This window comes from Lissotriton vulgaris, chromosome 7, assembly GCF_964263255.1.
Source record: "Lissotriton vulgaris chromosome 7, aLisVul1.2, whole genome shotgun sequence".
Classification (NCBI taxonomy): domain Eukaryota; kingdom Metazoa; phylum Chordata; class Amphibia; order Caudata; family Salamandridae; genus Lissotriton; species Lissotriton vulgaris.
The window spans coordinates 98462727-98490437 of NC_141695.1; the positions used below are offsets into that span (position 1 = coordinate 98462727).

The 27711-nt window shown below is 45.3% G+C and overlaps 1 protein-coding gene across 1 annotated transcript in view; it reads left to right on the forward strand.

Moving 5' to 3' along the window:
- Positions 1-27711, forward strand: part of LOC147700905 (killer cell lectin-like receptor subfamily B member 1B allele A) — a 426874-nt gene that overhangs the window by 159381 nt on the left and 239782 nt on the right. The window lies entirely within an intron of this gene.

Genomic DNA, 27711 nt, shown 5'->3' on the forward strand with positions numbered 1-27711 from the left:
AACAAGCACAGAGTCGCAATACTCTGTTTAGTCTTTGCAGATAGTGAAAAATCATTAAAAAAACAAAAGGAATCAAGCAAAATCAGTAGGCCACTAATGGGATCTCTTTTTGACCTTGCTAAAATAGAAACATTATGAACAACCCCTCATGAGAAAAACGAAACTAGTGAGAGGAACTGAGCTCGACACCATGATGGCTGCAAGACAGCTCGGCTCCGCCGCCCACCCCACCCAAAATAACGACAAACCCTATGCAAATATTATAAGTATATACAACAAAGTAACAGGGTAAAACGTTTTATTAAATATCTATTTACATGGCAGCCTGCTGCAACATCGATCCGAACAAGCCTTTGTGTTTGTGGCTCAAAATCAACCATCAATAGTAAGATTTTCATAGGTGAGTGTAGGTTCATGGTTTTCCATCCACAGACTAAAAGCCTGGTGTGGGAGTGAAAGAACAATAACTAGGTAAGAAGGAAGGCAGAGGTTGTGGGAAGGACTCTGGATATGGTATGTTGCTTGGTCCTTGAGATGCTTCGATGTCACTGCCTTGCACAAATGGCATAAGTCCTGGATGTTGGGTGCCATAGTTGAGGGTACCGAGCAGCGCTTGTAACACTGTCTGAAGCTTATTTGCACCTGCTGCAGCTTCACTATTCTCAAAGTAAGTGGGGGCTGTTTGTGGACCTGACTGCATTGGAAAACAATGTGATGCAGTGCCTCCCTGAACCGCTTGACGGAGGCCCCCGAGATAATTGCGCCTGCTCCACACCTTGTCCCACAATCCGTTTGACCTGAAGACACGTCCTGCGGTGCCTTGGTCCGACCATCACATATACCTGCACCAGGAGACGGTGTGGGGTGCACTAGAAGGGAGAGGTGGCGCGAACGAGCCTCCCCCACCTCCCCAGGTGGATGTTTCTCAGCTACACCCCAGCGCTTCACTCGACCTGCTGACTTGCGCCCGCTCTTGCGACACGGTGCCTCGCTCGGCCAGCTGAATTGCGCCTGCTCTTGCTATTACAACGTCTCACGCGCCATCCAACGGAATTGCACCCAATCTTGCGGTACAGCGACCGGCGGCTGCTACGGAGCTCACAAAATGGCGGTCGGCTCCACAGACTTGGGCCTGGCCTGCAAAGATGGCTCTGGGCAACCGTGGAACTCGGACGCTTGACTGCTAGGGCATGGGCCCCATTCCCAAAAGAGTCCCCTCAGCCTTGAAGATTCTACAACAGTCACCGGGACCCCCGACTCCCGTAGACTTCCGGTTGGGAGCGACTGCCATGATTGCTCGCGGAATGGCCACGACGTAGCCACGAGATGGTGGTGCTCTCATGCTGATGCCAGCTTCAGTCTGAAACATCCAGAAACACTGTAGACTACCAATTCGATCAGTTCCGGAGGAGCCCCAACGTGACCCGGTAGAGAAGAACTTGCCCTCCCCTCTTTGACTGATGGTTCTTGTTGCCTGTCCCTTCTGTTGTCATTTAACAGAACTTTTTGGACTACTGAAAGGGGTTGTGTTCCGACCGCTGGTTGGTGGAGACATTTTGACTATATTCTGGACCTGCGTTGTCGCGTAATGCGTCATATGACGTGCCGCGTTAGCGCACCCGGAAGTGCTCCGGTGCGCGAGGCGCAGCTTCCCGGAAGCGATCCAGGGCGCGGCGCCCAGCGCATAACGTAAGCATAACAGGTCATGTGACTTGTTAATAAAACTTTCCATTGGTTAATTTTACTTTTGTTTTTCTAATGATGGAAGGCTTGGTCTTATGGCCTAAAAATAACACTTTTCATTGGTTTCGAACATTTTTTTTTCCCAAATGATGAAAGCCCCAACTTTTTTTTTCTCACTCTGACTTGTAAAGCAAAGGACCCAGATGCATTTACAGTTTATCACTAACAATGTTCCAGGCTAATGTATTTTCCCGGGAAATTTACAACTGTCCTGCAAGTAAAATATTCCTATTTCGAGAAAAAGGGCGTTTCTTCGTCCCATGAGGGAGCCGTTGAACAAAAGAGGCTAGACCTGCTGTCTTAGTCGCTGATAGGCATGAATATTGGATTCTTATTGATCACTTTATGTTGCAGGAGTGGAAAACACAACAGCCCTTGACCATTTATCTTTACTGCTTTCCTGCGTATTATACCTTTTAACCGTCATGTAATCGGGCTGCTTTATTTCACTTGCCTTTTACTGATTCGAAAAAAGTGGCTATTATTCAAAACTTTACCAATCTAGGTACTGCTACCATGTTTTGTTTTAAAAACCTTTATTGTGAAAATGTCAGTATACAAATACGGGCCTATAACCACGTTGGCCGGCCACGGAGCAAACTGTAATCGTATATGATGAGGGGACATTTACACTGTAGAAGAACGTAACGGGTGGGCCATTAGGTTGCAAGAACTAAGGTGTCTAACAGTTGCGGAATCGGTGGACGTACATTTTCTAATTAAAGTACGACAGGGCCAGTTACAATAAAGTTATCTAGATATACATTTGCGGGCAAGTACCATGGGTGACGTTAATTCGAACTTTCAATAGTACAGTAATCAATAACACATCAGAACTTAATATCAATAGGGATGTCCAAATGTTTAATCAGTACTCGTCCCCGCCCGCCATGTGCTTCAAAACTGCATACGTATCTCGTGATATCAAGGTTGGGCAACCAGTACACAACAAGGAGTTACGAGTTACGAGTCCCATTTATACCGGCGCCATTTTGGGCGACGCCGGGCAGGTCCAGGATATAGTAAAAATGTCTCCACCAACCAGCAGTCGGACCAGAACCCCTTTCAGCAGTCCAAAAAGGTTCCGTTAAATGACAACAGAAGAGATGGGCAACAAGAACAATCAGTCAAAAGAGGGGACGCTTTCGGGAATGGGGCCCATGCCCTAGCAGGCAAGCGTCCGAGTTCCAAGGTGTCCCAGGGCCATTTTAGTGGACCAGGCCCAAATCCAAAGAGCCGGCCGCCATTTTGAGAGTCCTGTTGCAGCCGCCTATCGCTGCACCGCAAGAGTGGGCGCAATTCAGCTGGATGGTGGGCGAGATGCTGTAGCCGCAAGAGCGGGCGCAACTCAGCTGGATGGCGGGTGAGGCCCTGTGCCGCAAGAGTGGGCGGAACTCAGCTGGATGGCGGGTGAGGCACTGTCCCGCAAGAGCGGGCGGAACTCAGCTGGATAGCGAGTGAAACGCCAAGGGGCGCCCCACTGCAGCTGAGGAGCCTCCACCTGGGGAGGCGGGAGAGGCCCGTTCGCGCTGCCTCCTCGGGGCCCCCCCCCGGGGCACCCCACGCCGTCTTTCGGCGCAGCATTGTAGGATGGCCACACCAGTGCAGCAACTTGCTGGACACCACCTCAGTGCCACCCGGATCTCGGCGCGTTGTGCTGCCTTCGGCCTACTGTAGCAGCAAGTGCAGGCGCAACTCAGCTGGACAGCGAGTGAAACGCTAAGGGGCGCCCCAATGCAGACGAGGTGCCTCCACCTGGGGAGGCGGAAGAGGCCCGTTCACGCCGCCTCCCCCCCCCGGGCACCCCACGCCGTCTCTCGGCGCAGCATTGTAGGATGGCCACACCAGTGCGGCAACTTGCTGGACACCACCTCGGTGCCATCCGGATCTCGCCGCGTTGTGCTGCCTTCGGACTACTGTAGCAGCAAGTGCGGGCGCAACTCAGCTGGACAGCGAGTGAAATGCTAAGGGGCGCCCCACTGCAGACGAGGTGCCTCCACCTGGGGAGGCGGAAGAGGCCCGTTCGTTGGTAGTCTACAGTGTTTCTGGATGTTTCAGACTGAAGCTGGCGTCAACATGAGAGCACTACCATCTCGTGGCTCCGTCATGGCCATTCCGCAAGCAATCATGGCAGCCGCTCCCCACCGGAAGCCTGCGGGAGTCGGGGGCCCCGATGACTTTTGTAGAATCTTCAAGGCTGAGGGGACGCTTTCGGGAATGGGGCCCAAACCCTAGCAGGCAAATGTCCGAGTTCAAATGTGTCCCAGGGCCATTTTAGTGGACCAGGCCCAAATCCGAAGAGCAGGCCGCCATTTTAAGAGTCCTGTGGCAGCCGCCTATCGCTGCACCGCAAGAGTGGGAGCAATTCAACTGGATGGTGGACGAGACGCTGTAGCCGCAAGAGCGGGCGCAATTCAGCTGAATGGCGACTGAAAGGCTAAGGGGCGCCCCACTGCAGCAGAGGAGCCTCCACCTGGGAAGGTGGGGGAGGCCCGTTTGCGCGGCCTCCCCCCCCCCCCCCCCGGGGCGCCCCATGCTGTTTTTCGGCACAGCACTGTAGGATGGCCAGAACAGTGCGGCAACTTGCTGGACACCACCTGGTTGCCGTCCGGATCTCGGCGCGTTGTGTTGCCTTCGGCCTTTTCGCACAACGGACCGCTACTGACGCCACCTCACATGCAGACGGATTTTGTAGGCTTTTTATAACCCAAAGCCGACTAAAAGACAGACCAAAGCAGCCCATTGTTGCTACTCCGGGGAAGGAGGGGCAAGGACAGTATCAAGCGGACGGTGAATGCTTTGAGATGGATGTTGCAGCAGGCTGCCATGTAAATAGTTGTTTAAAATGTTTTTTTTAACGTGTTTACTTTGTTGGAGCGTTGTATATATTTATAAGTTATTAAAGTGTTATAATCCTACTACTTTGTTGGAGTGCTATATATTTTTAATGTGACACATAATTGTGAAGACTTTGATGTACAAAAAGGCATCCCTGGAATCTTCCGCTTCAGGCTCAGTCCCACACACCCTTACAGTGAGAATCCCCTCCTCAATCACAATACAGGATCGTTATCAGATAGTAAGAACGCGTGTGGTGTGACGGATCTCTTGGGGTGGGGCCCTTGATCTACTGTAACTCCTTTGAAGAGGGGTTATTCTTTACAGTTGGGGCCATAAACTACATCCGCAGGGCTAGGTGATAGCCTGGGACCGGCCTGGACAATCTGACACAGAGGAAGAGGAGTGTCAGAGGGTGCGGTAGTGAATAGGGTGAAAGGGAGGTGTCGGGCGGGCACAGGGTGTGATTCTCAGGGAAGATCAGCGCAGATGGGGGGAGGTTTATGGCCCATGCATGAGAGAGAGAGCAGGGGTGACCAGTACGTGGGGGAGATGCTTGCGAGGGTGGGGAGCCATGCTAAGGATCGGCGGTGTGCAGAGAGTGGGTCTGGTCAAGGCATCTAAAATGGCTGCCGTGCACGACAAAAGTGTGGCATTGGAAAAAAGGCAAGATGGCGCAAACAATGTTCGCAAACCGGGAAGCGCTTCTACCGCGAAAAATCAAATTTTTTTTATTTGCCCCACAGGACCCTTTAATAACCACAACATCATTCCTAGGGGGACAAGAGGGGTGTACCTTGCCCCTTTCATTAAATTCCCCCTTCGTTTTTCTCCTCCTCTTGTCTCTCGATCCTACCGAGAGACAAGATGGCAGCCGTTCCGGACTGTTTAGAATGTTGACAGACACCTGAGAGCCAATCAGCTTCACTTCGCAAAGTTCCGTTACGTGAAAAGTACGCGAACCGGAGCGCTACCTGGGACGCTGTCACAGATATATGTTTTTTAAATCGTTAATTTCTCAAAATCCACTGGAGCACATATATTGAGACCTAGCAAAGGCACATTGGGCTAACAGTCCCTACAATTTTGCCAAGTTTCGTGCAAATCCATTCAGCCGTTCGAGCTAAAAGTGAAGCCAACCGCCCTATGGAAAAATGAATGGGAAAAACGCGTTTTGGGACCCCCCTTTTTTCTCAGCCCCCCCTTGATAAAACCCCCCCAAATTTTATGGGGCTGCTCAGAAACAAAATGTGCCATTTTCCACAAACGCCAAAGTTATTAGACATAGAATTTTCAAAAAGTCCCATAGAGAAAAAATCCTAACTATATATACCTACTGGCGACCGCCAGTAGGTAATATATACATATATATATATATATATATATATTCAATGAAAAAACCATTGGTTTTAGGCCATATATAGTTAGGGATTTGCATTTACAAAACCTTATTTTACTCGCATAAAACCATTGAAATTCCATATATAGTTAGATGCGCTAACTATATATCGCGCACCCGCAATCCACTGCTGATGATGTCACATATTACATCATTCATGACATGGTCAGTGACATCACTGATGACATCACTGATGACAACTCAAATGACATCACTGATGACAACATCCAGTGACTGTATGTTTCTGTAAAGTTAAAAGATGTCTTACATATTGAAGAATGAGTGGATGTATAAATGTCTGGATGAAGGATTTAGTAGGTGCATGACTGATTGTATGAGGGAGTGATTAAATGTGTCTCACTGAGTACATGGGTTAGTGATTAAACTGTATTAATTTGTGCATCATTATATCTGTTGTTCTGTAAACTGCTGCATGTGTTGATCAGTAGCTATATGAATAACTATATGGGTTATTGATTGGTTGCTCAAGTATTTGTATGGGAGACTGAGTATGTGTGTGGGTGGCTGGGAGGTGTGTGACTCTGTGCATAGATGTGTGAGCAGTTGATTCACTAGGTGTATGAGTTCAAGAGTGCATGTGGAAACAGCTATATGGGCGGTTGACTGTGTGCATGAGTGTATTGGTGAGTGAATGGATATCTCAGTGCTACATGTCAAAGTAAGTACATATGTAAAACACAGTACATGTGAGAGTTAACATATATAAATAACTGTGCATAAGAGCCAGTGAATGTGTGAGTGGCTGTATGGGTCATTGTGAACATGTATCAAGGATTGTATAAGAGAGTAAATATGTGTTAGAATATGTTTCAATAAGTAAGGTGTGTATAACTGTATAGTTGAGGAATTGGAGGTGTGTTTGATTCTTTGCATGACTGTCTAGGTGTATGAGTAACTCCATGGATGAGTGACAGTCTGTGAGTGTCTGTTTTCACTGAGTGTATCTAAGGATATATCAGAGTCTGTAGAGGTTCATCGTATTAACACATGAATGATGTCATCTGTGATGTTGTCAGTGATGTCATTTGAGTTGTCATCAGTGATGTCATCAGTGATGTCATTTGAGATGTCATCAGTGATGTCATTTGAGTTGTCATCAGTGATGTCATTTGAGTTGTCATCAGTGATGTCATCAGTGATGTCACTGACCATGTCATGAATGATGTAATATGTGACATCATCAGCAGTGGATTGCGGGTGCGCGATATATAGTTAGCGCATCTATCTATATATGGAATTTCAATGGTTTTATGCGAGTAAAATAAGGTTTTGTAAATGCAAATCCCTAACTATATATGGCCTAAAACCAATGGTTTTTTCATTGAATTTTCAAGGTTTTGTAAATGCAAATTCCTAACTATATATCGACTATAACCTATGGTTTTTTCAGTGAATTTCAATGGTTTTTTAATAGCAAATATGAAAAGCTTTAAAATGTCAAGTACGTGATAGATAAAAACATTTTCGTATTTATGCACGCTGATGTGCTTTGAACGCTGCACCCCCCCTCCCCTCTTTTCTCTTAGTAGCACTCTCACTTTGCAGATAGTGAACGGTAGTTAACGCAGGCCTTTGCCCCCGTTGTAATCCGTCGTGCCTGCTTCTCTCCATTTGATTGATTGTTATCCAAGCATTTACTGTTTTAGAATTGGTTCTCTTTGGATCATTCTCTATTTACAAACAAGCACAAAGTCGCAATACTCTGTTTAGTCTTTGCAGATAGTGAAAAATCGTGTAAAAAATAAAAGTAATCGAGCAAAATCAGTAGACCACTAATTGGATCTCTTTTTGACCTCGCTAAAATAGAAATATTAGGAACAACCCTTCATGAGAAATACGAAAATAGTGAGATGAACTGAGCTCCACACCATGAGGGCTACAAGACAGCTCGACTCCGTCACCCACCCCGCCCAAAATAACGACAAACCCTATGCAAATATTAAAAATATAGACAACACACCAGCAAAGAAACAGGGTAAAACATTTTATTAAATAACTATTTACATAACTATTTTATACTTTTTATTGCCCGATCCGGCTAGCTCAATCGATCGAGCATGAAACTCATGCAGTCTGATAGCAAGCGTTGCTACTGATGCTATGCAGACCAAAACTGGTTTTCAGTTTGTACATTTTTCTAGATTTTTCAATCCAAGTTTGGTTGACTTTGTAGAACGATGGCTTCAGATTTTCAACATACGGTGTGGTGGCGCTGACTGGGAGGGGGCGCTTCGCTCCTGCCCCCTCCCCAAGTAAGATTTTCATACGTGAAAGTACGTTAATGGTTTTGGTCCCTGAGTTGCTTCAATGTCACTGCCATTCTCAAATGGCATAAGTTCTGGATGTTGGGTGCCATAGTTCAGAGTTCTGAGCAGCGCTTGTAACACTGTCTGAAGCTTATTTCCACCTACTGCAGCTTCACTATTCTCAAAGTAAGTGAGTGTCGTTTGTGGACCTGACTGCATTTGAAAACAATGTGATATGTTACCTTCCTAAACAGCTTGACGGAGGCCCCCGAGGGGCGGTGTGATGGCCATGGACTCGGAGAAGACGCTTGGCTCCGACCCCCTCCCCAAGTCTTATAGCACTGGTGTAGCCTGAGATCGCCCCCGACATAGGCGGCCGGCTACCGGGGTCCGGCGGAACTTTTTGCCTTTTGATGACTCTTGTATTCTGGACCTTGTCCCACAATCCGTTTGACCTGAAGACACGCTGTAGTGGGGCGCCCCTTTACCGTTTCAGTTGCCATTCCGCCCGCTTTTGCTACACTGTGCCTCTTCCGCCATTCAGCTGTTTACCGCCCGCTCTTGCGACTACAGCGTCTCGCTCACCATGTAGTTGAGTTGCTCCCGCTCTTGCGGTGCAGCGATAGGCGGCTGCCACAGGACTCTCAAAATGGCGGCCGGCTCTTCGGTTTTGGGCCTGGTCCACTAAAATGGCCCTGGGACACCTTTGAACTCGGACGCTTCCCTGATAGGGCTTGGGTCCCATTCTCGAAAGCGACCCCTCAGCCGTGAAGATTCTACAAAAGTCTTGGGGGCCCCCGACTCCCGCAGGCTTCTGGTGGGGAGCGGCTGCCATGTCTGCTCGTGGAATGGCCACGACGGAGCTACGAGATGGTAGTGCTCTCATGCTGACGCCAGCTTTAGTCTGAAACATCCAGAAACACTGTAGACTACCAATTCGATCAGTTCCGGTAGCGCCCCAACATGACCCGGAAGAGAAGAACTTGCCCTCCCCTCTTTGACTGATGGTTCTTGTTGCCTGTTCCCTCTGTTGTCATTTAACAGAACTTTTTGGACTGCTGAAAGGGGTTGTGTTCCGAACGCTGGTTGGTGGAGACATTTTGACTATATTCTTGACCTACGTTGTCGCGTAATGCGTTATATGACACGCCGCGTTAGCGTACCCGGAAGTGATCCGAGGCGCGGCGCGCAGCGCGTAACGTAAGCATAACAGGTCATGTGACTTGTTAATAAAACTTTTCATTGGTTCATTTTACTTTTGTTATTTTAATGATGAAAAGCTTGGTCATATGACCTAAAAATTACGCTTTTTATTGTTTTCGAACATCATTTTTTTTTAAACATATGTTATAATATTCCAGGCTAATGTACTTTCCCGGAAAATTTACAACTGTCCTGCAAGTAAAATATATTCCTTTTTCGAGAAAAAGGGCGTTTCTTCGTTCCATGACGGAGCCGTTGAGTAAAAGAGACTCGGCCTGCTGTCTTAGTTGCCGATACGCCTGATTATCAGATTCTTATCGATCACTTTATGTTGCAGAAATGAAAAACACAACTGCCCTTGATCATTTATCTTTACTGCGTTCCTACATATTATACCTTTTATCCGTCATGTAATTGGACTACTTTATTTCACTTGCCTTTTACTGATTCGAAAACAGTGACTAAAAGTAAAAACTTTACCAATGTAAATACTACTACCATGCTTTGTTTTAAAAACCTTTATTGTGAAAATGTCAGTATACAAATACGGGCCTATAAACACGGGGGCCGGCCACGGAGCAAACTGGAATCGTATATGATGAGGAGACATTTACATTATGGAGGAACGTAACAAACGAGCCATTAGGTTGCAAGAACTAAGGTGTCTAACGGTTGCGGAATCGGTGGACGTACATTTTGTAATTAAAATACGACAGGGCCACTTACAAAAAAGTTATCTAGATATACATTTGCGTGCAAGTACCATGGGTGACGTTAATTCGAACTTTCAATAGTACAGTAATCAATAACACATCAGAACTTAATATCAATAGGGATGTCGAAATATTCAATCAATTCTCGTCCCCGCCCGCCATGAGCATCAAAACTGCATTCATATCTCGTGATATCAAGGTTGTTCAACTAGTACACAACAATGAGTTACGAGTCCCATTTATACCGGCGCCATTTTGGGTGAGGCCGGGCAGGTCCAAGATATAGTCAAAATGTCTCCACCAACCATCGGCCAGACCAGAACCCCTTTCGGCCCTTTATGCTACAAGATGGTGTCTTCCATTCAGAAAATATTATTGGCAGCATTTTGAAAGGAAACATAAACAGCGGTTCTCCTAGTGAGTTTCACATTGTTACATTTAGGAAGAATGTTGAAGAGTAGTATGTGGAAAATCTGAAGCCATTTTTCTACAAACTCTCAATCAGCCTTGGATGCAAAGAAAAACCTGAAGAATGTACAAACTGAAAACCAATATTTGTCTGTATAGCATCAACAGCAACGCTTGAGTCAGCTTTGTGTCAAGCCGCCATTTTCATTCACTCAATAGCGTCCCCCTGCACACATTCAGGGACCTGGTCGTGTCTTCAGGTGAAACGGATTGTAGGACAAGAAGCAGAAAGGAAAAGGAAAAAAGTTCCCCCGGACCTCGGGAGCCGGCCGCCTATGTCATGTGCGACCTTTGGCCACACCAGGGCAATAGTGAAGCTGCAGCAGGTGCAAATAAGCTTCAGACAGTCTTACAAGCACTGCTCAGAACTCTCAACTATGGCACTCAACATCCAGGACTTGCCATTCGGATCTTGGCGCCTTTTGCTGGTTCCGACCTATTCACACATCGGTCCACTACTGACATCACCTCATAAGCCAACGGGGCACCCCACGCCGACTTTCGGCGCAGCATTGTAGGATGGCCACACCAGTGCGGCAACTTGCTGGACACCACCTCGGTGCCATCCGGATCTCGGCGCGTTCGAGTCACTGTACCGCAAGAGTGACCACAACTCAGCTGGACACGCCGTCTTTCGGCGCAGCATTGTAGGATGGCCACACCAGTGCAGCAATTTGCTGGACACCACCTCGGTGCCATCCGGATCTCGGTGCGTTGTGCTGCCTTCGGCCTACTGTAGCCGCAAGTGCGGACGCAACTCAGTTGGACGGCGAGTGAAACGCTAAGGGGCGCCGCACTGCAGCCGAGGAGACTCCATCGTGGGGGAGACGCACAGCCCCCACTGACTGACGCGACCTCACAGGCCAACGGGGCGCCCCACGCCGACTTTTGGCGCAGCATTGTAGGATGGTCACACCAGTGCGGCAATTTGCTGGACACCACCTTGTTGCCATCCGGATCTCAGCGCGTTGTGCTGCCTTCAGCCTATTCGCACATCGGTCCGCTACTGACGCCGCCTCACGTGCCAACGGATTTTCTACGCTTTTTGTAGCCCTATGCCGCATAACAGGTCATGTGACTTGTTTATAAAACTTTTCATTGGTTCATTTTACTTTTGGTTTCCTAAAGGTGGAAGGCTTGGTCATATGACCTAAAAATAACACTTTTCATTGGTTTAGAACATTTTTTTTTCCCAAACGATGAAAGCCCCACCTTGTTTCTGGATGTTTCAGACTAAAGCTGGCGTCAGCATGAGAGCACCACCATCTCGTAGCTCCGTCGTGGTCATTCCGCGAGCAATCATGGCAGCCGCTCCCCACCGGAAGCCTGCGGGAGTCGAAGGCCCCCAAGACTTTTGTAGAATCTTCACGGCTGAGGGGACGCTTTTCGAGAATGGAGCCCAAGCCCTAGCAGGCAAGCGTCCGAGTTCCAAGGTGTCCCAGGGCCATTTTAGTGGACCAGGCCCAAAACCGAAGAGCCGGCCGCCATTTTAAGAGTCATGTGGCAGCCACCTATCGCTGCACTGCAAGAGTGGGAGCAACTCAACAACATGGTGAGCGAGACGCTGTAGCCGCAAGAGCGAGCGCAACTCAGCTGGATGGCCGCCACCTGGGGAGGCCCGTTCACGCCGCCTCCCCCACGCCCCCCCCCCCCGGGCCGCCCCACGCCAATTTTCGGAGCAGCATTGTAGGATACCAAAACCAGTGCGGCAGTTTAATGGACATCACCTGGGTGCCATCAACATCTCAGCGCGTTCTGCTGCCTTGGGACTATTCGCACAACAGACCGCTACTGACGAGGCCTCCCCCCGCACCACCCGGGACGCCCCACGCCAATTTTCGGAGCAGCATTGTAGGATACCAAAACCAGTGCGGCACCCAGGCGACATCACCTGGGTGCCGTCCAGAACTCAGCACGTTGTGCTGCCTTGGGACTATTCGCACAAAAGACAGCTTCTGACAATTGTTGCTTTTTTTGGTGAAAAATGTTTAAATGTTTTTACAGTTTTTGTTCCGTTCATTATATTTAAAAGTTAATAAAGTTTTATAATCTTACTTTGTTGGAGTGTTATATATTTTTTTTAAAACGGGTGAATGGGGCCTTGAATCGGGTTATTGTCATGTGTGGGCTTTGCAAGTGTACTGCTACAGGATCGGACATTTCAAACTCAAATGCACGTTCTTTTTCTTACCTTTCCGAAGCATGGAGCGCAATAGCAGGCAGAGAAAGGGTGATGCAAGTGTTGAACACTGCCTAGCCTGGAAGTTGCTGGCATTCCCCCCCCCCCCGCCCGCTCGCTCCTGAAAGAGGACACACACACACCGCCGCCCCGAGTACTTCACAGATCTTTAAAAGACCATGCGCTTGTTTATGAGGCTTAAATGGTTTATCACCCCTTCTAGAACCCCTGCATCGACCCTCTGACGTTTCCTGGAAGAATTACCACGTAACACAATACCAAGCCCTGTCAGCTGAAACCCCCGAGGAATCATGGGGCATATTATCAAGGGGGTTTATCTCCGCTTTTTTGGCTTTAAAAGCCAAGAAAGCGGAGATAAAATTATCTCCCTATTACCAAGCTGTCGCTAACACCAGTTAGTGACAGCTAAAAGGAGATAGCGACCATCGTGGGCCCCGCTTTGCATGTCAGTGATAGTGCCCTGAGCAGTTCTTAGCCATGTTATCCAATGGGAGGTGGATAACATGGCTAAGAGCATTTGCTCGATAATACATGAATATCGCTGACTTTTCTGCGATATTCATACATTGCGGCCGTTTTTTATCGCATTTGCGATAAACCTTGCTAATAGCAAGGTTTATCTGCGATAAAAATCGCCGATGTGCGGCGATAATTTTTGTCTCTAAGCAAGTTAGAGACAAAAATTATCGCTAGTTGTTGGTAATATGCCCCCGGGTTTTTGCTTGCAGAAATCGGGAGGCGGGAGACTAGCACTGAAATCAGTAGTCTGACGCCTGAATCGGGAGGGTTGGCATGTCTGGATTCTCTACAGCTGGGGCCATAAACTACATCCGCAGGGCTAGGTGATAGCCTGGGACCGGCCTGGCATCTAAAATGGCTGCCGTGCACGACAAAATTGTGGCATTGGAAAAAAGGCAACATGGCGCAGACAATGTTTATCAATAAGGATTCATTTATAACAAAATATTTTATCGCAGTGACAAATTGGCGGTCAACACTTCCTGATTTCCATCGAATCGAACGTTAACAGACGTCACGCAGCAAAAAAAATAAAAAGCTCACGCACAGCCGCTGGAAGAGATGTATCAACATATATGAGCCTCCTCAGCCACCCTCATTAAACATAGGGGATTAGGATACGTCTCCCGCACCCCCTTATACCTAGTAATTTAATTAAAACGAACCACAAAATGGCGAATTCCCGTTTCGCTACCAGTTTGCGGCCCAGTTCGCGGCCCGTGAAGCGCTTCTACCGTGAAAAATCATTTTTTTTTAATTTTCCCCACGGGACCCTTTAATAACCCCAACAACATTCCTAGGGGGTCAAGAGGGGTATACCTTGCCCCCTTTCATTAAATTCCCCCTTCGTTTTTCACCTCTTCTTCTCTCTCGATCCTACCGAGAGATAAGATGGCGGCCGCTCCGGACTATTTAGAATGTTGACAGACACCGGAGAGCCAATCAGCTTTCTGCGCTCAAAGTTCCGTTTCGCGAAAAGTAAGCGAACCGGAGCGCAGCCTGGAGCGCTGTTACAGATATATATCTTGTTTTAAACGTTAATTTCTCAAAAACTACTGGAGCACATATATTGCGACCTAGCAAAGGCACATCGGGCTAACAGTCCCTACAATTTTGCCAAGTTTCGTGCAAATCCATTCAGCCGTTCGAGCTAAAAGTGAATCCAACCGCTCTATGGAAATTAACATGGGAAAAACGTGTTTTGGGACCCCCCTTTTTTCTCGGCCCCCCCTCGACAAAACCCCCCCAAATTTTCAAGGGCTGCTCAGAAACAAAATGTGCCATTTTCCTGAAAATTTCAGCCGATTCCGTCCACAAATGCCAAAGTTATTAGACATAGAATTTTCAAAAATGCCATAGGGAATAAATCCTAACTATATATACCTACTGGCGATAGCCAGTAGGTAATATATATATATACATATATATATATATATATATATATATATATATATATATATATATATATATATATATATATATATATATATATATATATATATATATATATATAATATAAATATATGTATATTTATATATATATATATATATGTTTTACCTACATGTTCCCCTTCCCCGGTCAAAAAAAAGACAGTGTGAGAGAGCGAGGAAGAGAGCGAGAAAGGAAGAGATGGAGACGGAGAATGAGTTGAGTTCCGACACTGCGGACAAAACCCTCACAGCTCACCTTTCCGCCACCGGTGAGTCTTCAACCACGTGCCGGGACATACTCTTGCCCTCAAGCTCACTCATCTAAAGCATAGTTTAGAATATATAAATATATTTGCACGCAAACCAGAGGCGTGACAAGAGGCTCCGTTCTACAAGTAGTTGAAGTGTTACTGGTTCCTGCATCTGAGGTTTCTTTTCTTTCTGAGATATCGGAACCGCTCCGGCCCGCCTCAATGAATAAGCAAAGCAAGGGCTGCTGCCAGGTGCAGCTTGTGACTTCACTAGTGGATGGATTCACTGCAATCACAGCCTTATTTTTCGAGACTGGAACATCAAGGGGACCCGAGTAAGCCCTTTGGATATCAACGAACCAGGACAATTTTCTAATCAGACACCAGCGTTTGATCCTGCACAGCACTAGTCCTTCTGGATTTTATTTTTGTTCCCGTGCAGCATCAACTCAGGTATGGTGAACTCTGGAAGATGCAGTGTTCACTACACTACAACTGGTGGGCGATCACATGACCAGAGATTGTGAGTGATCCTACCAAGGGAGGGTTGCAGGACTATTCAAAAATGTGGGTGGGGCAGTACCCTGGTAAACAGTGGCATCTGAGGAAGGTGAAGAAAGCTGAATTGCATCATGCCTTATGCTGTTGAATAAAAGGGCTTCCGAAGATATTTCCCCGTGTGGCCTCTTCTTTTCTGTATTGGAGGGCTTCCTTTTATATATATATATATATTCACTGGAAAATTCATTTCATGGGTGTCATAGTTAGCTGGACATTTCACCCATTCCTAGTTATAGTTAGTTGGGCTAACTATAACTTGTGCGTTCGCAATGCACTGCTGATGATGTCACATATTACATCATTCATGACATGGTCAGTGACATCACTGATGACATCACTGATGACATCTCAAATGACATCACTGATGACATCATCCAGTGAATGTGGTTTTGTTTGAAATTGAAATATCTATTATATATATATACACCAATCTGTATTGAAGATTGAGTGGATATATAACTGTCTGGATGGAGAATTTAGTAGCTGGCTGACTGTTTGTTCAAGTGAGTAATTCAATGTGTCTCACTAAATATCAAGTCAAGTCAAGTTTAAATTTGTATAGCGCACTTCTCACCCAGAGGGTCTCAAGGCGCTTGAGGGAGGGGGGGAGCTTTACTTATCAAATATCCAAGTTTTTAGTTGTTTTTTGAAGGAGAGGTGGTTCTGTGCGAGGCGGAGGTGGGAGGGGAGGGAATTCCAGGTCTTGGCCGCTAAGTAGGAGAAGGATCTTCCTCCAATGGTGGATCTTTGGATGCGTGGAATTTCGGCGATGGCTTGATTGGACGATCGAAGTTGGCGGGTGGGGGTGTAGAAGGACAGGCGCGTGTTGAGGTATTCGGGTCCTAAGTCGTAGAGGGCTTTGTGTGCGTGGGTGAGGAGGCGGAATGTTATTCTCTTGTTGACGGGGAGGCAGTGGAGGTCTTTCAGGTGACCAGAAATGTGAGCTTGGCAGGGGATTTCTAGGATGAGTCGGGCTGAGGCGTTTTGGATGCGTTGGAGTTTTTTCTGTAGTTTGGCTGTGGTGGTGTTTCCGTAGTCTAGTCGGCTTGTGACCAGTGCATGGGTGACCGTCTTTCTTGTTTCGGTGGGGATCCAACGGAAGATTTTGATGAAGCCCAGGTTACGTGCATGGTCCGTTGGTATGGGTGCGGTTCCCAGGGCCGATGGCCCCCATGAGTCGTCCCAGGCGGAGGGGGATGATCCTAAGATGAGGACTTCCGTTTTGTCCGAGTTAAGTTTTAGACGGCTGTTCTTCATCCACTCGGCTACTTCTTTCATCCCTTCGTGTAGGTTGGTTTTGGCGGTGTTTGGGTCTTTGGTGAGGGATAGGATCAGCTGAGTGTCGTCTGCGTAGGAGATAATGTTGATGTTGTGTTCTCGCGCAGTGGATGCGAGGGGAATTATGTATACATTGAAGAGGGTGGGACTGAGTGAAGATCCTTGGGGTACGCCGCAGATGACTTCAGTGGCCTCTGATCTAAAAGGGGGGAGGCGGACTCTCTGGGTTCTTCCGGCGAGGAACGAGATTATCCAGTCCAATGCTTTTCCTTGTATTCCGACGTTGCTTAGGCGTTGTATAAGGGTGTTATGACAGACTGTGTTGAAGGCTGCGGAGAGGTCGAGTAGGATGAGGGCAGCAGTTTGTCCATTGTCAAGTAGAGTTCGAATGTCGTCTGTTGCTGCGATGAGGGCGGTCTTGGTGCTGTGTTTGGCTCGGAAGCCGGACTGTGAAGGGTCGAGGGATTTGTTGGATTTGAGGAAGGCGGCAAGTTGTCTATATTAGTTATTGATTAGTTGGCTGAGTATTTGTAAGGGAGAATGAGTGTATCTGTGGTTGGGTGAGGGAGTTGTAACTCTATGCATAGATGTGTGAGTGGCTGATTGCCTAGGCATATGGGTTTATGAGTGTTTATGGAAACAGTCGTTTGGGTGTCTTAGTGTGTTTATTTGTGTGTTGGTAAGTGAATATATGTGTCAGTGGTACATCTCCAATAAAGTAGAAAAATAAAAGGCATTGTATATGAGAGCTGCTGTATATTAATAAGTATACGTAAGAGTCAGTGATTGTGAGAGTAACTGTATGAATGAGTGTATAATTGTAATAGTGATTTTTTGAACATAGTAACTATGATTTACTATGTGTATGTATAAATCAGGTGTTGTGTGTATAACCGTGTAGGTGAGTAAATGTAAGTGAGATTGATTCTTGTCATGAGTGAGTAGCATCACTGCATAACCGACTAGGATGACTGCAGATGTGTCAATGTCTTTATAAGTGTATGAGTACATTTGATAGTGTTAACATCGATCAGTGACTGCATGTATAAGTGATTCTGTGGGAGAATGGACAGTTGTGTGTGTAGACTTAGGAATCAGTGAGTGTGTATGTAGTAACCGGTATGTGTGTGTCAATGCTTTCAAACATGGTATTCTGTATTTTACAGTGAGTGATCAAAGGTTATACTAGTGTGTGATGAGGTGTATCAGATTGTCACGTGGATGATGTCATGAGTGATGTCATTTGAGATGTTATCAGTGATGTCATCAGTGATGTCACTGACCATGTCATGAATGATGTAATATGTGACATCATCAGCAGTGCATTGCGGGCGCTAGTTATAGTAGCACAACTAACTATAATGGAGGAATTTCTATGGTTTTGTACGAGTGAAATGTCCAGCTAACTATAACACTCATGAAACCTATGGTTTTATCGGGGAATTTCTAAGGTTTTTTAAATGCTAATTCCTAACTATAACATCTCTGAAACTTATGGGGTTTTTTCTGTGAATTTCAAAGGTTTTTTAAATGCTAATTTCTAGCTATAACGTCTCTGAAACCTATGGTTTTTTCAGTGAATTTCAAAGGTTTTTTAAATGCTAATTTTTAAGAGCAATAGTAGTTATACCTATTGTTTGTACTGAATTTCTACAGTTTTTTAACTGTTTATTATAAATATTTTATTTATTAAACATTATATTTTTTCTCAAAATTGCAAAAAAAAATTAAATAAATGTAAAATTGAAATATTTTAATTATTAAGTTTTTTTGTATTTTAATATATTTATATAATTTTCTTTTTTACATTTTTTGGGAAAGCGTACCTACTGCAGCAGCCCTGTTTATTCTAGCTGCCATTTTGGAAAAGTTGTGAAGGATCCGCGTATGGTGAGCAACGAGTGCATGGTTTTTTTCAGTTACATCATATACATACAATTTTACGTGGTGTGCGTGACCGGTATGCGTCCAGCCGCAACTCCTGCTCCCACGCATTCGCGACACATACGTATTACGGTACGTGACGCTTGCGCTGTAGTGGGCCCTACGTGACTTCATATACCTGCTAGGGCGTGCTGGGTGCACGACTCCCGTGAAATTTTTTATGTTCTAAAATTATATGTACTTGTCTTTAATGTACATATTAGGGCAAAATATTATCTACGGTATTCATACAATAACGATATTTCTACTTGTAATAAACGTATATTATTCTTAAATATATTTTCGCGAAGTCGCGTCGGGTTCGCTCTTCGTGAGCACATGGTGCGTGTATCCCATGTGACCTAAAAAAAAAAAGATTTGATTGGTTCATAACATTTCCCATCGTAACTATTGAAAGACCCCACCGATTTTAATTATTCTGTTTGGAGCAGTTGATGAGAGACATCTCTTCTTCTTCCAGAACTGGTTTTGGAATTTTTGGGTGTTTTAAAAAAATTGCAATGGAGAAATGGCATCTGGTTCGCAAGCTCCTCATCATTCTTCAGATGAAGATATCTTGGAGGAAGATATACCCAAGCAAAGGCATGAATCAGTGGTATGGAAATTATACACCCAAAAAGTACAAAATTGTTAAAAAACTACAAAAAAATAGAAAACAAAAAACAGAAGAAAAAAAAAGTTTAGAACTACCTTTTCTTGTTTAAAAAAAGAACTATAATTGCATGGTAATGTCTGAAAGTTTCGTTGAATGTATGTGTAGAGCATGATTGACTGAAAGAATACAATAGTACTGTATGGTAAATTTATAGGGGCAGATCTATGAGGAAATGCTGCATCGTGACACTGCAAGCCCTTTAGCTGCAACACGCTGTGGCACTTCTGAAGCACAGGAATGTGACATATTTACATGAATATGCCGCTATTCTGTGCCCCCTTTGCACTAGCACACAAACTGCAGCCATGCAGTGATGCAGGCACCCTTGCACCATGGTGCAAGGATACCTGTGTCGTGGGGCGATTGTTTTTCTGCAGGAAGGGACTACTTCCTGCACAAAAACAATCACTAAAGGCATTTTCCTCCTTCAATGTGTGCTATGGAATGCAGCATGCATTGAAAGTGGAAAAAACTAGGAGAAATGAAAACATTTCTCCTTGTTGTGACTCGCTACACCACCTCTAGGGTGGCGCACCATTCACACGTATCTACAGATTTACACTTCAACGTAAGTCATGAGATGTGTTATTCCATGAGTGTTGTATGGGAACAGACACAGCAACACCCATGGAACGCCCCTTCAACGCAAAGTGCTGCATTTGAATGGGCTGTGTTTTCAAGTAGAGGAAAAGCCACGCAGTAAATATCGAGGAGTTCCCAGCTCCATCACTACGTTACAAAAAGTGTCTTACTGGTGGCGCAGGGGGCTTGTAAATCTGCCCCAGTGCTTAGGTATTGGCAGAGTGATACAATAGGAACATAGTACTGGATGGCTGATTGACGAACTGCATGAGACTGATAGGAGGTATCGTAGGCTGCATGTGTACTACTTTAGTATTTTAGTGGTGTGTACCAATAGTATGTATCTGCTTAGAGGCTTGTAGGGATTGTGCACGGAATATTGTACGTGTACCTGTGTTGGTGCCTAGGTCATTCTATAAAAACATCACTAGTAACTAGAAAGATAACAATGCTACAAACCGAGTGCTCAGTTAATTTATAAGTGCTTAGGTACTGCCTCAATGCCTGAGGCATTCTGCAAGTGCATAGACAGTGACTGGGTTCCTAGAGTGCTAGTAGTTGACAGCAGGCTATGTTTATAAGCACTTATGTTTCAGCAGAGTGATTAGATAAGGACATGCTTCTGTCAGGATGATTGTAGGAGTGGACACAGACTCAGAGTGTGATTCCAGACACACATGACTAGTACCTGGAAATTTGCAGGACTAACTCAGTAGTCAGCAAGGGGGTAAGGGACCGCATATATTGTGCACATTTGACTGTACCACTGCTTGTCTCAATGCCTGAGTCATTCTGCAAGTGCATAGACAGTGACTGGGTTCCTAGAGTGCTAATAGTTGACAGCAGGATACGTTTATATACACTTATGTTTCAGTAGAGTGATGAGATAAGGACATGCTTCTGTCAGGATGATTGTAGGAGTGGACAGAGCTGCTTAAGAGCCATAGCGCAGGTCAGCAGAGCTGCTTTAGAGCCAGAGAAATAGGGTCAGCAGAACTGTTGTAGAGCCAGAGACCCAGGTCAGCAAAGCTGCTGTAGAGACAGAGAACCAGGTCAGCAGAGCTGCTTTAGAGCCATAGAACCGGGTCAGCAGAGCTGCTGTAAAGCCAGAGAAACCAGGTCAGCAGAGCTGCTTTAGAGCCAGAGAACCAGGTCAGCAGAGCCATTGTAGAGCCAGAGAACCAGGTCAGCAGAGCTGCTCTAGAGCCTAAAAACACAGGGCAACAGAACTGCTCTAGAACCAGAGACCCAGGTCAGCAGAGCTGCTCTAGAGGCCGAGAACCAGGTCAGCATAGCTGCTGTAGAGCCAGAGAAACCAGGTCAGCAGATCTGCTTTAGAGCTAGCGAACCAGGTCAGCGGAGCTGCTCTAAAACCAGAGAACCAGATCAGCAGAGCTGCTTTAGAGCAAGAGAACCAGTTCAGTAGAGCTGCTTTAGAGACAGAGAACCAGGTCAGCAGAGCTGCTCTAGAGGCAGAGAGCCAGGTCGGAAGAGCTGCTTTAGAGGGGGAGAACCAGGTCAGCAGAGCTGCTTTAGAGCCAGAGAACAAGGTCAGCAGAACTGCTCTAGAGCCAGAGAAACCAGGCCAGCAGAGCTCTTTAGAGAGAGAGAAGCAGGTCAGCAGAGCTGCTTTAGACCCAGAGAACCAGGTCAGCAGAGCTGCTCTAGAGCCAGAGAACCAGGTCAGCAGAGCTGCTTTAGAGCCAGGGAACCAGGTCAGAAGAGCTGCTTTAGAGCCAGAGAACCAGGTCAGCAGAGTGGCTCTAGAGCCAGAGAAACAAGTCAGCAGAGCTGCTTTAGAACAATAGAACCAAGTCAGCAGAGCTGCTTTAGAGTCAGAGAACCAGGTCAGCAGACACGCTCCAGAGCCTAAGAACCAGGTCAGCAGAGCTGCTCTAGAGCCAGAGAACTAGGTCAGCAGAGCTGCTGTGGAGCCAGAGAAACCAGGTCAGCAGAGCTGCTCTAGAGGGAGAGAACCAGGTCAGCAGAGCTGCTCTAGAGCCAGAGAACCATGTCAGCAGAACAGCTTTAGAGCCATAAAACCGGGTCAGCATAGCTGCTTTAGAGCCAGAGAACCAGGTCAGCAGAGCTGTTGTAGAGCCAGAGAACCAGATCAGCAGAGCTTGTCTATAGTCTAAAAACGAAGGGCCAGATGTAGGTAACTTCAATTTAGCGAGTCTTTAATAGCGATTTTTAGCGATTTTAGGACTAGCTAAATGGAATGTAGGTAGGAATCGCTAAAATATTAGCGATCCCTTAACATTCCTTAATACCAAATCGGTAATTGAGATTCGTTATTAAGGAATACCTAGCCATTCATTCATGGGCTAGGAGGCCCATAGGAATGAATGGGAAGATATTCACTATTAGCGATTCAGTCTTACTGAATTGCTAATAACGGGAGCTATTTCAAGGGTGCCAGGGTGTCCAAATGACACCCTGTTGCATCCCTGAAATGTGCATGTGTGCACATGTGGCGCACATACATGCCCTAAGGGCATGGATGTGTGCCATGTGGCACATTTAAAAAAGCAAAAAAGTGCTTTTTTAAAGGAAATCGCTACTTACTACCAACTTGAAGTTGGTGGTAATTAGCTATTCCTTAAGGCTCAAGTGCACTATTTTTAGTGCAACCTACATTGCATTTAAGGAATCAGCATTTCCGATTCCTTAAATGCAAGAGCAAAATAATGAATCGCTATTTTGCCATTCCTTATTTTACATGTAGGTATGAACTCAGCTACATTGCACTCAGCAAAATACGGGTCGATAATGCTGAAATTCTCTGAATTTTGGCATTACCGACCAGTATTTAGTCACCTACATCTGGCCATAGGTCGTAGTGCCAGAGAAACCAGGTCAGCAGAGCTGCTTTAGAGCCAGAGAACAAGGTCAGCAGAGCTGCTCAAGCTGACACTGACTGACTAACACTCATAGATTGACACTAACTGACACTGATTGACTGACACTGACTAACTGACACTGACTGACACTGATTGACTGACACTGATTGACTGACACTGACTGACTGACACTGGCTGACACTGACACTGACTGACATTGACTGACTGACACTGAATGACACTGAGTGACACTGACTACTCTCTTTTACTATACTACTCACTCTCTACTACTCTCTACTACTCACTCTCTACTATTCTATTATTCTATACTACTCGCTCTCTACTACTCACTCTCTACTTTTCTACTACTCTCTACTACTCACTCTACTACTCTCTACTACTCACTCTCTACCACTCTCTCGCTACTACTCACTCTCTACTATTCACTCTCTTCTACTCACTCTCTGCTACTCGCTCTCTACTACTCACTCTCTACTACTCACACTCTACTAATCGCTCTCTACTACTCACTCTCCACTACTTACTCTCTACTACTCGCTCTCTACTACTCTCTACTACTTACTCTCTCCAACTCACTCTCTACTACATACTCTCCCCTACTTGTACTCTACTACTCACTCTCTACTACCCTCCACTACACACTCTACTACTCACTCTCTACTACTTACTCTCTACTACTCACTCTCTACTATTCACTCTCCACTACTCTCTCTTTACTACTCACTCTCTACTATTCACTCTACTACTCACTCTTTAATACTCGCTCTCTATGACTCTCTACTACTCACCCTCTACGACATACTCTCTACTACTTGCCTTCTACTACTCTCTCTCTACTACTCTCTACTACTCACTCTCTATTACTCGCTCTCTACTACTCACTCTCTACTACTCACTCTCTGCTGCTCTACTACTCTCTACTACTCTCTCTACTACTCACTCTCTACTACTCACTCTCTACTACTATATTAGTCTCTACCACTCACTCACTGCTACTCAATCTACTACTCTCAACTACTCTATACCACTCACTCTCTACTACTCTCTACTACTCTCTCTCTACTACTCACTCTACTACTCTCTACTACTCACTCTCTACTACTCTCTCTCTACTACTAACTCTCTACTACTCTCTACTACTCACTCTCTACTACTTACTCTCTACTACTCTCTGTACTACTCACTCTCTACTACTCTCAACTATTCACTCTCTATTACACATTCTCTGCTACTTGCCCTCTACTACTTGCTCTCTACTACTCTCCACTAGTCACTCTACTACTCACTCTCTACTACTCTACTATTTACTCTCTACTACTCTCTAGTACTCACTCTCTACTACCCTCCACTACACACTCTACTACTCACTCTCTACTACTTACTCTCTACTACTCACTCTCTACTATTCACTCTCCACTACTCTCTCTTTACTACTCACTCTCTACTATTCACTCTACTACTCACTCTTTAATACTCGCTCTCTATGACTCTCTACTACTCACCCTCTACGACATACTCTCTACTACTTGCCTTCTACTACTCTCTCTCTACTACTCTCTACTACTCACTCTCTATTACTCGCTCTCTACTACTCACTCTCTACTACTCACTCTCTGCTGCTCTACTACTCTCTACTACTCTCTCTACTACTCACTCTCTACTACTCACTCTCTACTACTATATTAGTCTCTACCACTCACTCACTGCTACTCAATCTACTACTCTCTACTACTCTATACCACTCACTCTCTACTACTCTCTACTACTCTCTCTCTACTACTCACTCTACTACTCTCTACTACTCACTCTCTACTACTCTCTCTCTACTACTCACTCTCTACTACTCTCTACTACTCACTCTCTACTACTTACTCTCTACTACTCTCTGTACTACTCACTCTCTACTACTCTCAACTATTCACTCTCTATTACACATTCTCTGCTACTTGCCCTCTACTACTTGCTCTCTACTACTCTCCACTAGTCACTCTACTACTCACTCTCTACTACTCTACTATTTACTCTCTACTACTCTCTAGTACTCACTCTCTACTAAGCACTCTCTACTACTCTCTACTCTACTCTCTACTACTCACTCTCCACTACTCACTATCTAGTACTCACTCTCTACTACTCTCTTCTACTCACTCTCTGCTACTCACTCTCTACTACTCTCTACTACTCTCTAGACTACTCACTCTCTATTACTTACTCTCTACTACTCATTCACTACTACTCTCTCTACTACTCTCTCTACTACTCTCTGCTACTCTCTCTACTATTCACTCTCTACTACTCTCTACCACTCATAATCTACTATGCTCTACTGCTCTCTCACTACTACTCACTCTCTACTGCTCACTCTACTACTCTCTATTACTCACTCTCTACTACTCTCTCTCTATTACTCACTCTCTACTACTCTCTATTATGTACTTTCTACTACTCAGTCTCTACTACTCGCTCTGTACTACTCTCTACTTCTCTCTCTCCACTACTCACTCTCTACTACTCGCTTTCTACTACTCTCTACTACTCACACTATTACTCTACTACTCTCTCTACTACTCACTCTCTACTACTCATTCTCTACAACTCACTCTACTACTCTCTACCACTCATGCTCTACTACTCTACTACTCACTCTCTATTACTCTCTACTACTCTCTCTCTACTACTTACTCTCTACTACTCACTCTACTACTCTCTACTACTCATTCTCTACTACTCACTCTCCACTACTCATGCTCTACTACTCTCTCTCTACTACTCATTCTCTACTATTCACTCTCTACTACGCACTCTCTAATACTCGCTCTCTACGACTATCTACTACTAACTCTCCACTACCCACTCTCTACTACTCGCTGTCCACTACTCTCTACTACTCACTCTCTGCTACTCCACTACTCTCTCTACTATTTACTCCCTACTACTCACTCTCTACTACTCCACTACTCTCTATTACTCACTCTCTATGACTCTCTGCTACTCAATCTACTACTCTCTACTACTCTCTACCACTCACTCTCTACTACTCTACTACTCTCTTCTATTCTCTCTCTACTACTCACTCTCTACTATCCACTCTACTACTCTTTACTACTCACTCTCTACTACTCTCTCTACTATTCACGCTCTACTACACTCTACTAGTCACTGTCTACTACTCACTCTACTACTCGCTCTCTACAACTCTCTACTACTCACTCTACTATTCACTCTCTACTATTCTACTCCTCTCTATACTACTCACTCTCTACTACTACTCTCTACTACTCACTGTCCACTACTCTCTACTATTCACTCTCTACTACTCACCTCACAACTACTCTCTCTCTACTACTCACTCTCTACTACTCACTCACTACTACTCTCTACTAATCACTCTCTACTACTCACTCTGTATTCCTCTCTACTACTACTCTCTATAACTCACTCTCCACTATTCATTCTCTACAACTCACTCTACTACTCTCTACCACTCACTCTTTACTACTCTACTACTCACTCTCTATTACTCTCTACTACTCTCTTTCTACTACTCTCTCTCTACTACTCTCTACTGCTCACGCTCTACTATTCACTCTCTAAAACTCACTCTCTGCTACTCTACTACTCTCTACTACTCTCTCTCTACTACTCACTCTCTACTGCTCACTCTACTATTCTCTACTACTCACTCTCTACTGCTCTCTCTCTACTACTCACTCTCTAATACTCTCTACTAGTCACTCTCTACTACTCACTCTCTACTACTTGCTCTCTCCTACTCACTCTACTACTCACTCTCTAGTACTCTCTACTACTCTCTCTACTACTCACTCTCTACTACTTCTCTCTACTACTATTTCTCTACTACTCACTCTCTACCACTCTCTACCATTCACTCTCTACTACTCACTCTCTACTACTCACTCTCTACTACTCACTCACTACTACTCTCTACCACTCACTCTCTACTACTCTACTACTCACTCTCCATTACTTTCTAATACTCTCTCTCTACTACTCTCTACCTGCCAATCACTCTCTACTACTCTACTACTCTCTACTACTCTCTCTCTAATTCTCACTCTCAACTACTCACTCTGCTACTCTCTATTACTCATTCTCTACTTTTCTCTCTCTACTACTCACTCTATACTACTCACTCTCTACTACTAGTTCCCTACTACTCTCCATTACTTGCTCTCTACTACTCTACTACTCTCTCTACTATTCACTCTCTACTACCCTCTCTACTACTCTCTCTCTACTACTCACTCTCTACTACTCACTCTACTACTCACTACTACTCACTCTCTACTACTCTCTATCTACTACTCACTCTCTACTAGTTTAGTGACCGGATTTGTACACCAAGTTGTCAGCTTACCAATCATAGCACACCCAGTCACCACATAAAACAACCCTTCTCAGGACCTAGAAGACACAATATCTAAACTACCTACCTGAGAATGGGAAAAATGACAATAAACAGGCTTGCACAGTTAGAAATACTACTAGAATCTGTGGAAATCCACACTATATTTTATAATTATCTCACTTAACTGGTTTATAGTTCTCTGACTGTCCCTATTTAACGTCTACCAACGATCACATTTACTGTCTTACGACTTCTTTATAGTCTCCCGACTGTCCCTATTTATCGTCATCTGACTGTCCCTATTTAACGTCTTCCGACGAACACATTTACCGTCTTACGACTTCTTTATAGTCTCCCGACTGTCCTTATTTATAGTCTTCCGACTGTCCCTATTTAATGTCTTCCGATGAACACATTTACCGTCTT